The following is a 9,291-nucleotide window of genomic DNA, read 5'->3' as shown; positions in this document are numbered from 1 at the left end:
GGGAGGCGCCCCGGAAGCGGCCGCTCCCCGGAGGGGCAGGGATTCAGCCCTCGGGAGGAGCTCAGCCGGCTCAAGAGCCGCTTCTCCGCGGGGCGGGAGCGGGGCGGGGTGGTGGTCAGGAGGGGGCGGGAGCCGCGGACACCGGGGGCTGGGGCCGAGCCCCTCGGACAGCTGCGGACACCAGGCGGCGCTGGCTGCGCGAGTGACTGAGTGCCCGTGCTCGTCATTATGGATGTGGATACACTGTGTCCTTTCCAAGTGATATTTAGTAACCGTTTGCCTTGGTGCAGGGTTTCAAGAAAAAGAAGTCTTCCCCGCCCCCCACCACGGGGTGTCCCTCCAGTGACACCTGGGAAGCCTACTAGGCTGGGTGACGCTGGGCAAATCCCTTCCCCTTTCGAGCCTCAGTTTCCTTCTCTGTAAAATGAGGATAAATCACCTCCCTCATCCCCATTAGAGCCTTATTTTTCTTCGCTTTAAAATGAGGTTAAATCACCTTCCCCTATTTGAGCCTCAGTGTCCTACGTAAAATGACGATAAATCACCTCACCCCCCCTCCATTTGAGCCTCAGTTTCCTTCTCTATAAAATGTAGGCTTTGCGTCTCTGGATCATAAGGTGGCAAACTTAGAACTGGACTGGGGAGGGAGCATCTGGTCCAACCCCCTTATTTTACAGAAGAGGAGACTGAGGTTCAGAGAGGGGAAGGGACTTATCCAGGGTCATTTTAGAGCTAGTGTCTGGGAGAGATTGATAGTGGGGGCCGAAACTGGAGAGAGGGGGACATGGGAACTTGCTTAGCATCCCTGAGCACATATGGAGTCTTGCTCGGTGAGCTGGGTTTTCCATCACAGCCTTGACCGCAGATCTCAGCTCTTCCTGCGGCAGGAGCAGGTATAGTCAAAGGCTTTGGGAGACTGACACCCACGTGTACTCAGACCCTCCGCAGGCGTTGGGCGTTCTCTTTGCATCAGCTCAGGGCCCTGCTGGCTAACACAGGGGCGCTGGCGGTCTCCTGCGGGTCCAGCTGACGGAAGCAGGGAGTGAATCATTCGATGCAGTTCTGGGTAGCTCTTCCCGAGGACCTCGGGATTGTTCTGCAGTGAGTTGTTTTGTGGCGGGGTTGGGAGTGCTGACTAACTGTGCTTCCCTCTCTTCTCTTCCCTTTTTGTCTCTCTCTGTCTCTGTCTCTTTTCTCTGTCTCTCTCTGTTTCTCTGTCTCGGTTACTTTGTCTCTGTCTCTTGTGTCTGTGGCTGTATCTCTGTCTCGGTTACTCTGTCTCTTTTTTCTGTCTGTGTCTGTATCTCTGTCTCTGTCTTTCCTGTCTCTGTCTCTCTTCTCCCTGTATGTCTCTCTTCTCTGTCTCTGTCTCTCTCTAATAGGAGTTGCAGGTCTAGAACACAAGGATTACCATTAGCTGTAATGGTAATTTCTGGCATTTTTCAATGCAGTTGGTTTTCAGAAAATCTCACACTCATCATTTCATCTGCATAATGACCCTGTGAAATAGTTGGCAGGGTGGATGTTAGAACCATACAGTTATCAAGTCCTCCCCCCTCCTCCCTCCCTTTTTTTTTAACAAAGGAGGAAACTGAGGCATAGAGAGGCTCATGGTAGCTTAAATTTAGAGCCAGAAGTCATCTCATGTGCCCTTACCTGTCCACTTAACCTCTCCGCTTGTTCTGTCCTTCATATTTAGCCCTCTGTCTCCCACTTCTGGGCCTTTACATTGGCTGTCCCTCTTGCCTGGAATGCACTTCCTCTCCTTCTCTGTCTCCCACTTCTGGGCCTTTACATTGGCTGTCCCTCTTGCCTGGAATGCACTTCCTCTCCTTCTCTGTCTCCCACAATCCTCATCTCAAACACTCTCTACTAAACCACCTACTAGTACACCCTACACCCCCATTACTTTGTTTATACCTTTGTACATAATGGTACATGTCCATGTTATTTCCTCTAGCTAGACTGTAACCCCTCAAGGACAGGGACTGTTTTTACTTTTAAGTCTTTATATCTCTAGCATCTAATATTGTGTCTGACCCATGGTAGAGACTTAATTGTTGGTAGATTTCTTCTCTGTAAAAGGAGCAGTTCTGGCTAGGTGGCCTCTGGGATCTCTCTGAGCTTGGGATTTCTGAAACAAGACACCTTCCCCCACATCATTTTACAGAGTGGGAAACTGAGGCCCAGAGTAGAGACATGACTTGCCCAAATTCACACAAGTAGTGACTGAGTTGGTTCTGAACATGGAACCACTGGCTACAATGACAGCATTTCACTGAAATCTGCTGCCTATCCAAATTTACAGATAGAGAAACTAAGGGAAGTAGGCAGAATGAGGACTTGGGTCTTCTGGTTTCCATTATCTGATTCTTTTTTTTATTTTTATTTTTTAAGCAATTGGGCTTAAGTGACTTGCCCAGGGTCACATAGCTAGAAAGTGTCAAGTGTTTGGTCTGAGACCGAATTTGAACTCAGGTCCTCCTGACTTCAGGGCTGGTGCTCTATCCACTGCGCCACCTAGCTGCCCCCATTATCTGATTCTTGAAGGATCTGTTTTTCACATTTATCCCCTCTTCTTCCACCACTTTCTCTCCTCTTCCTTCTTTTTTGTATTTTCTGGATTTCTCTTCTCCCTTATCTTGATCCCCCAGAGGAGATTAAAACAAACAAACAAAACAACCGGGAGCCTGTGACCTTTGCTTGCAATCTCCTTCCTTTCATTGTCCAGTTTTGGCCTCTGCTTCCTCCGTTCCCTCCTCACTCACACCCTTCTTAATGCCCTGCAGTGTTCTCGCCTTGGCTGAAACTTCCTCCCTAGGAGTCACTAGGGACCATGTCTTCTACCCCGTGATTAGTTAGCTTCCTTCAAAGTCCAGTCCCAATGCCAAGGCCCCAGCATTCCCTTCCTGTTCCCTCATCACCTTGTTAGTCACAGCTCTCCTTGAAATTAATTGGTATAACTTTGTATTTATTTATCTGAGTACTTTTGTTTTTGTAACCTTAGGTCTGGCACAAGGATCTGCCCATACTAGGCACTTAATAAATGTCCATTGAATGAAATTGCATTGATTTAAAATTAAAGAGTCAGAGAACCTGGTTTTGAATCCTGCCTGTGATGCTTACTCTTGGTGTGACCTTAGGCAAGTCACTGAACTATCCTGACCTTCAGTTTCCACATCTGGAAAATGGGTTGGACTAGGTAGAATCCTCTGAATCTTGACTCTTTCTGCCACATTTGGTATAGTTGATAGTATTGTCCTGCTTTGCTTGTCTTTGGTGAAGTTGAACATTTTTGAATATGTTTTTTTCTGTCTCTGTGTCTCTGTCTCTCTGCCTGTCTCTGTCTCTCTGTCTCTGTATTTGTCTCTCTATCTCTGCCTCTCTGTCTTTGTTTCTCTCTGTCACTGTCTCTATCTCTCTTTGTCTCTGTCTCAGAGACAGTCTTTGTTTCTCTCTTTGTCTCTTTCTGCTTCTGTCTGTGTCTCTGTGTCTCTTTCTCACTTCCCTGCCTCCTTTCCTAGCTCTTCTCCCTCCTGCTGCATCTTAAATGTGGCAGTCCTCGGAGGCTTTGTCCTTGGTCCTGTGAGAGATGATCTCTCAGAAGTGAAGCCTCCTCAAAGGGTCAGTAGTTCTTGTTAATAGTTCTTGACTGTCGCTTTCAAAACCCTCCCCCGCTCAGACCTTATTTTTAAGTACTTAGCAGAAAGAATAGCCCTACCCCCATCCTGAACTGCTTGCCCTTGAAAAACTTTCCGCCTTTTCTTGTCTCTGGGAAAACTTGTGTCTCTGTGAATAGATTGTACCCCCTGAAAGCCCAGCCAATGGGATAAGGGGAAGGGGGTTAGGGAGGAGGAGCTCAAGCTAGGGTTTAAATAAGCCTTGATTTCTCTAAGAACTCGTACTCTTCTGGCCGACAATGACGACTAGGGGCGGTACCCTTTTTCATGAGAAAGCAATAAACTCCTTTCTACTTTCAAGGTATCTAAGTCTTTGTTTTTATTTTTGAGTAAGTGGGCTCTGTCCCACACAGTCCTTTATGCCCCTGTGTCATGGCCACCAACAAACTGATGCATTCTCTGCTAATAGCTCCCAGATCTGACTTTCCAGTCCTGTCCTCTTATTCTTTGCTGTAATTTTTCTAAAGCCTCCTGGATTTGGATGTCACAGAGTCATTTGGGGTTTACTGAGTCCAGGACTGAACAGTTCATGCCCCATAACTGAATTCCCCATCCCAACATTCTCTTCTCTGACTACTATGTTTCCCAGGTTTGACACCTTAGAGACCATCTTCCAGCTTGTTTCTTTCTCATTTTCACGTCCAGCTTCCAAATCTCATTGACTTTTTCCTTAGACACATTCACCATATGTTTCCCTTCGTCTTTGTTCCCATTGCTGGTACCTGCCTCCCCTCCCCTCCCCTCCTCTCCCCCTCCTGCCCAGGCCCTTATTGCTGAGTCACCACCTCCCCCCCCCAGCTGATTTTTATGCTCAGTTGCTCAAGAAGCACATTTTAAGGACTTATCAGGTGCCAAATATGATGCTAAATGCTGGAAAGCCAAAGAAACACAAACCCAGTGCCTGCCCTCAGGGAGCTGCCATTCAAATGGGGAAGAAAACATGTACATTACAGATACTGTCACCGATTAATTTCCTGAAGCACAGCTTTTGTCATGTCACTCCCATTCTCAACAACTTTTAATGGTTCCCTTTTTCCTACTACACCCAATCTAAACTTCTCTGACTTGATTTGAAGGCCTTACATAATCCAAATACTATGAGAAGATGGGAACAGAATTCAATTTAAATTTGAGAGAGACCTAGGTTCAAATCTACCATCTTTGTATCTCTGTGACCTTGGTCAAGTCACTACCTCAGAGCCTCAGTTTTTGCATCTGCAAAATGGACATAATAACAGATAATACCCCAACACCGCTCCCAGTGAATTGAAACCATACCAATTGCATTTGGCAGCATACGCAATGTTCTGTGCCCATTGGCCTCCACCCTATCTCTTTGGCTAAGATTCGTCATTACAGTTAGTTACATTGCATTTGACTTTCTGTTTTTTTTTGGTTGACATTTAACCATTTTATTTTACATGTAGTTGCCAAGGTATGCTCCAAGGAAGAACTCCTTCTCCCTCTACTATCCCCCCAAGCCAGTTGTGAAATGATTGGGACAAGGTCAATTCCTTGAAAAGGTGTGTCCTGTCCTGGGTCCTAGCTGTTTGGTGAAGGCCACTTTGATGCTGGGTAGAATAATGGAAGAGAGAGATGGTAGGGAGGAGAAGTCGATGAAATCAGATACTTATTTGAATCCCTGGGGAGAAGACCGTGCAACCATAGGGACTTTCCAGGGAACCTCATGGCCCCAGGGATGACAGCAGATGGGAGGAGAGGCCATGTTAGTCTAGAATTCCTAGACTAACTTGGGATCCACAGGATGGCGAACTGTTGGCAATGGAGCCCCCACAGGGGAGTAACAGAGGAATTCCCGGGCAAAGCAGGCAGCTAGGGGGCACAGAGGATAGAATCAGGAAGACCTCAGCCACTTACTAGCTGTGTGACTCTGGGCAAGTCACTTAACTGCTGCTTGCCTCGGTTTCCTGAACTGTAAAAGGGGGTGTTAATACCATTTACCTCACAGAGTTGGTGTGAAAATCAAATGAAATAACTTTTGTAAAGGGGCTTAGTAAGTGCTTGCTCCCTCCTCCCCCTCAAGGCTCCCACCTAGTTGAAGCAGGGGGAGCGGCAGGAGTCAGAATCAGTGAGTAGGAGAGGTGGGGTGTGTGTGACCTGTCCAAGGTAGCCTTATAACTGCAGTGGGGCCCTAGTCAGTCAGTCAAAAGTGTTAATTAAGTGCTCATTACATGCCAGGCTCTGTGCTAAGCAGTGAAGTTAGAAAAAAAGGCAAAAACAGCCCCTGTCCTCATGAAGCTTGCATTGAGATAACAGGCAAACAAGTACACATACAGAGTAGATGTAGAGATATCTCAGAGGGGAAGAACTAATGATTAGGGACGACTTGATGATGAAGACAAAGGCCCACTGGAGAGGTAGGAAGAGGAATTAGCTTGACAGTTCATGGGCTCAGCTACAAATCCTTCATATTTTCAAGTTAAATACAATCTATCCCATATTTGACATCTTGTTACCCTGAGTGCTTACATTTCAGTTGATCTCTCTCTCTTTTCTCTCTGTTTCTCTCCATCTCTCTCTTTCCCTCTCTCCCTCCTCATCCCTCCTCTTCCCTCTCTGTCTCTGTCTCCTTATGCATAAGCCAAACTCTGATGTTACCAGAGGAAGACCCTGGGTGAGGGCCTGAGCCAAAGAGATTTCATTGAGAAACCTACAAAATTGGACTTAGTTTGTATAAACGGGCCACTGGTTCTACTCAGAGGTTACACGCACAGAGCTGAAGATCCAAGAAAGTGAATAATTAGTCCAAGGTCACCCAGGTAGAAAATCATGGATATTTGAAGCCAGATCTTTTGACTTGAGATGTAGACTTTTTAGTACAAAGGAAGAGAAATTATCTGGGATGGTTCAGTTGGATGCAGGAGGATAGACAGGTTGAGCAATTCAAGGTCCCTTTGATACTAAAACTCAAGACTTGACCTTCAACCTAATAGGTAGTTTCTATTCTCTTAAAACAACAACAACAAACCACTCATTTTATTCATGTTTTTGGTTTTTTTTTTCACATTGCCTAAATTTCCTTCTGTATCTCTCTCTTCTTCATTCCCAGAGATCCATCTCACATAATAAATAATTTTTAAAAGAAAAGAACAAAAAAAGAAAAAATCAGCAAAAACAATATATTGAGAAAATCTGACAACATACGAAATGTCCCATACCCGTGGACTGCTCGCCCCACAACCTCTGCAAAAATAAGGACAGCATTTTTCTCTTCTCTCTTCTTTGGCCAAGATTTTTTTTTGTAATTTTGCATAATTTATTTTCAATTGTTTTATATTAGTTGTTCTTTGCATTTACCTTGTTGTGGCCACTGAATGTATCTGCTTTCTTCTCTCTGCATCAGTTCGTGGAAATCTTTCGGTGCTTCTCTGCCTTCATCATCCTAGTCATTTCTTATAGCACAATAATATTCCATTACATGCATGTACTGTACACAAGACTTATTCTCTTGATTACATGGTTTGTTTCCTTTATTTAAAAATACTTTAAAATGGTTTTCTGCAGAAAAGGGAAGGCCTGGTCACCCTGCCAAACTAAGTTTCTGGAGGAGATGCCCTTCTCTCTTTTCCACAGGTCACCTTCAATATGAAAATGAAGCCCTGCTGCAGAATATTGTTGTCATGGCAACTGGGAGTTGGAATAGGCTTCTACACAGGGGTACTGGGAGAGGGGGCCTTCCCATCCCTCAGGCTTTCCCTAGTATTATGGTGACATTTCAAAACAGGGCTTTTCAGGTAGCAATTTCTGTATTTAGGGGGGATTGTCAGAGCTTGTGTTCACTTGACTAAACCTTTGATCATGCTGTGAGCGATGGCCTACCCTCCACCCCTAATGTTGAAGCTCTAGCCAGTGGGTGACAAAGCCATAGCCCTAAGCTCAGGCTGAGCCCCACCCCCAAGAGAAAGCAGGGGAAATCACCTAGGGGGAAGATGGGTCATTAAGGCAAACGGGAGCCTTTGGGGAGTGAGGATGAAGACTCTGAGCTGAACATAATAACCCCCTGCAACCTGGTGTGTTTGGGAGCTATGAACAGCTCATGGCTCAATTTGACAATACTTGTGTTTAATTCCTGCTGCTAGGCCGGGGCAAGGCCTTTGGTTGTTGGGAGCCTCCCTCCTCTTCTAATGCAGTCACTGTGAGGAAAGTCATCGATAGCCTGGGAGGTCCTGGACGGGCTTCAACTGTCTTCCCCACAGAAGCTGAGCCCAGGCTGTATTTCGGCTAGGACCATTGGCTTTTGAGCTGAAAGGGACCTTAGGAATAATCTCATCCAATCTTTTTGTTTTACAGAGGGGGAAACTGAGGCCCGGAGCAGAGAAGTGAGTTTATAGGTTGCTGTGATTGTTCATTCATATCCGACTCTCTATGACCTCTTTGGGATTTTCTTGGCAGACTCCAGCTCATTTTACAGATGAAGAAACTGAAGCAAATAAGGTGAAGTGACTTGCCCAAGGTCACATAGGTAGGAAGTGTCTGAGGCTGCATTTGAACTTGGGTCTTCCTGACTCCAGGCCTTTATCTACTATACTACTTAGCTGCCTCCAACTTTATAGATAGTAAGGATTAAAATTGGGATTTGAACTCAGGTCTTCAAGACTCCGAATCCAGTGGGGTGTGTGTGTGTGTGTGTGTGTGTGTGTGTGTGTGTGTGTGTGTATGTGTGTATGTTTCCCTTTCATCTACCTCTCCCATACTCCTCTCCATTTCTCTTCGTATGGTGATGTATTATATTATGGGGCTTAAAACCATAGGATTATAGATTGAGATGGATAAGACTTTAGAGGCTTCTTAACCTAGGGTCTGTGAACTTAGTTTTTTGAAAAAAAACTTGAAAACTGCATTTCAATATAATTGATTTCCTTTATAACCCTATGCATTTTATTTTGTACATTTAAAACCATGATTCTGAGAAGACATTCGAAGATGCTATTCACTAGACTGCCCAAAGGATCTACCTCGTCAAATCCAGCTAGGTGGCTCAGTGGATGGAGCTCCCATCCTGGAGTCTAGAAGGCCCAAGTTCAAATCCGGCCTTGGGTAGCTTACTAGCTGTGAGACCTGGCCAAGTCTGCCTATGTCTGCCTCAGTTTCCCCATCTGTAAAGTGATGATGATAACAATAGCGCCCACCTCCTAAGGTTGTTATGAGGATCAAGTAAGTTAATAGATGTTAAGGGACTTTGTAAATCTGAAAGTATTATATAAACATTTCCTTTTATATAATTTATAAGCATTGTATAAATTATGAGGAAAGGTTAAATTTATGAGGTGGGGTTTTTTTGTTTGATTTTGGCTTCAGTCTTTGAAAGATTGAGCTGCATTTTCTGCTTTTAAGACTACAGAATATATTTTGGTAGGAGGGAGATACCCACCTACTTGCCTCTGCTTGCAGTCACTCCCCCCTCCCCCCAAACTAGGTGTTGCTGGGGGTGGGGGGTGATGGAGGGTTCTCAATTTGCTGGCCTCCCAAGGAAATGGGCATGTGTTCTGGCTCCTGTTTGGTTCCACGGGAGGTGTCCCAGTCCCAACAATCAGGGTACCCTGCTACAGAGAAATGAGTAACAGTAATCTCACCCTTCAAAGAAGGGTAA

Source organism: Phascolarctos cinereus, unplaced genomic scaffold, assembly GCF_003287225.1.
Source record: "Phascolarctos cinereus isolate Bilbo 61053 unplaced genomic scaffold, phaCin_HiC Scaffold_5;HRSCAF=322, whole genome shotgun sequence".
NCBI classification, from domain to species: domain Eukaryota; kingdom Metazoa; phylum Chordata; class Mammalia; order Diprotodontia; family Phascolarctidae; genus Phascolarctos; species Phascolarctos cinereus.
The sequence above is the reverse complement of the archived record's forward strand: the minus strand, read 5'-3'. Positions refer to the sequence as shown.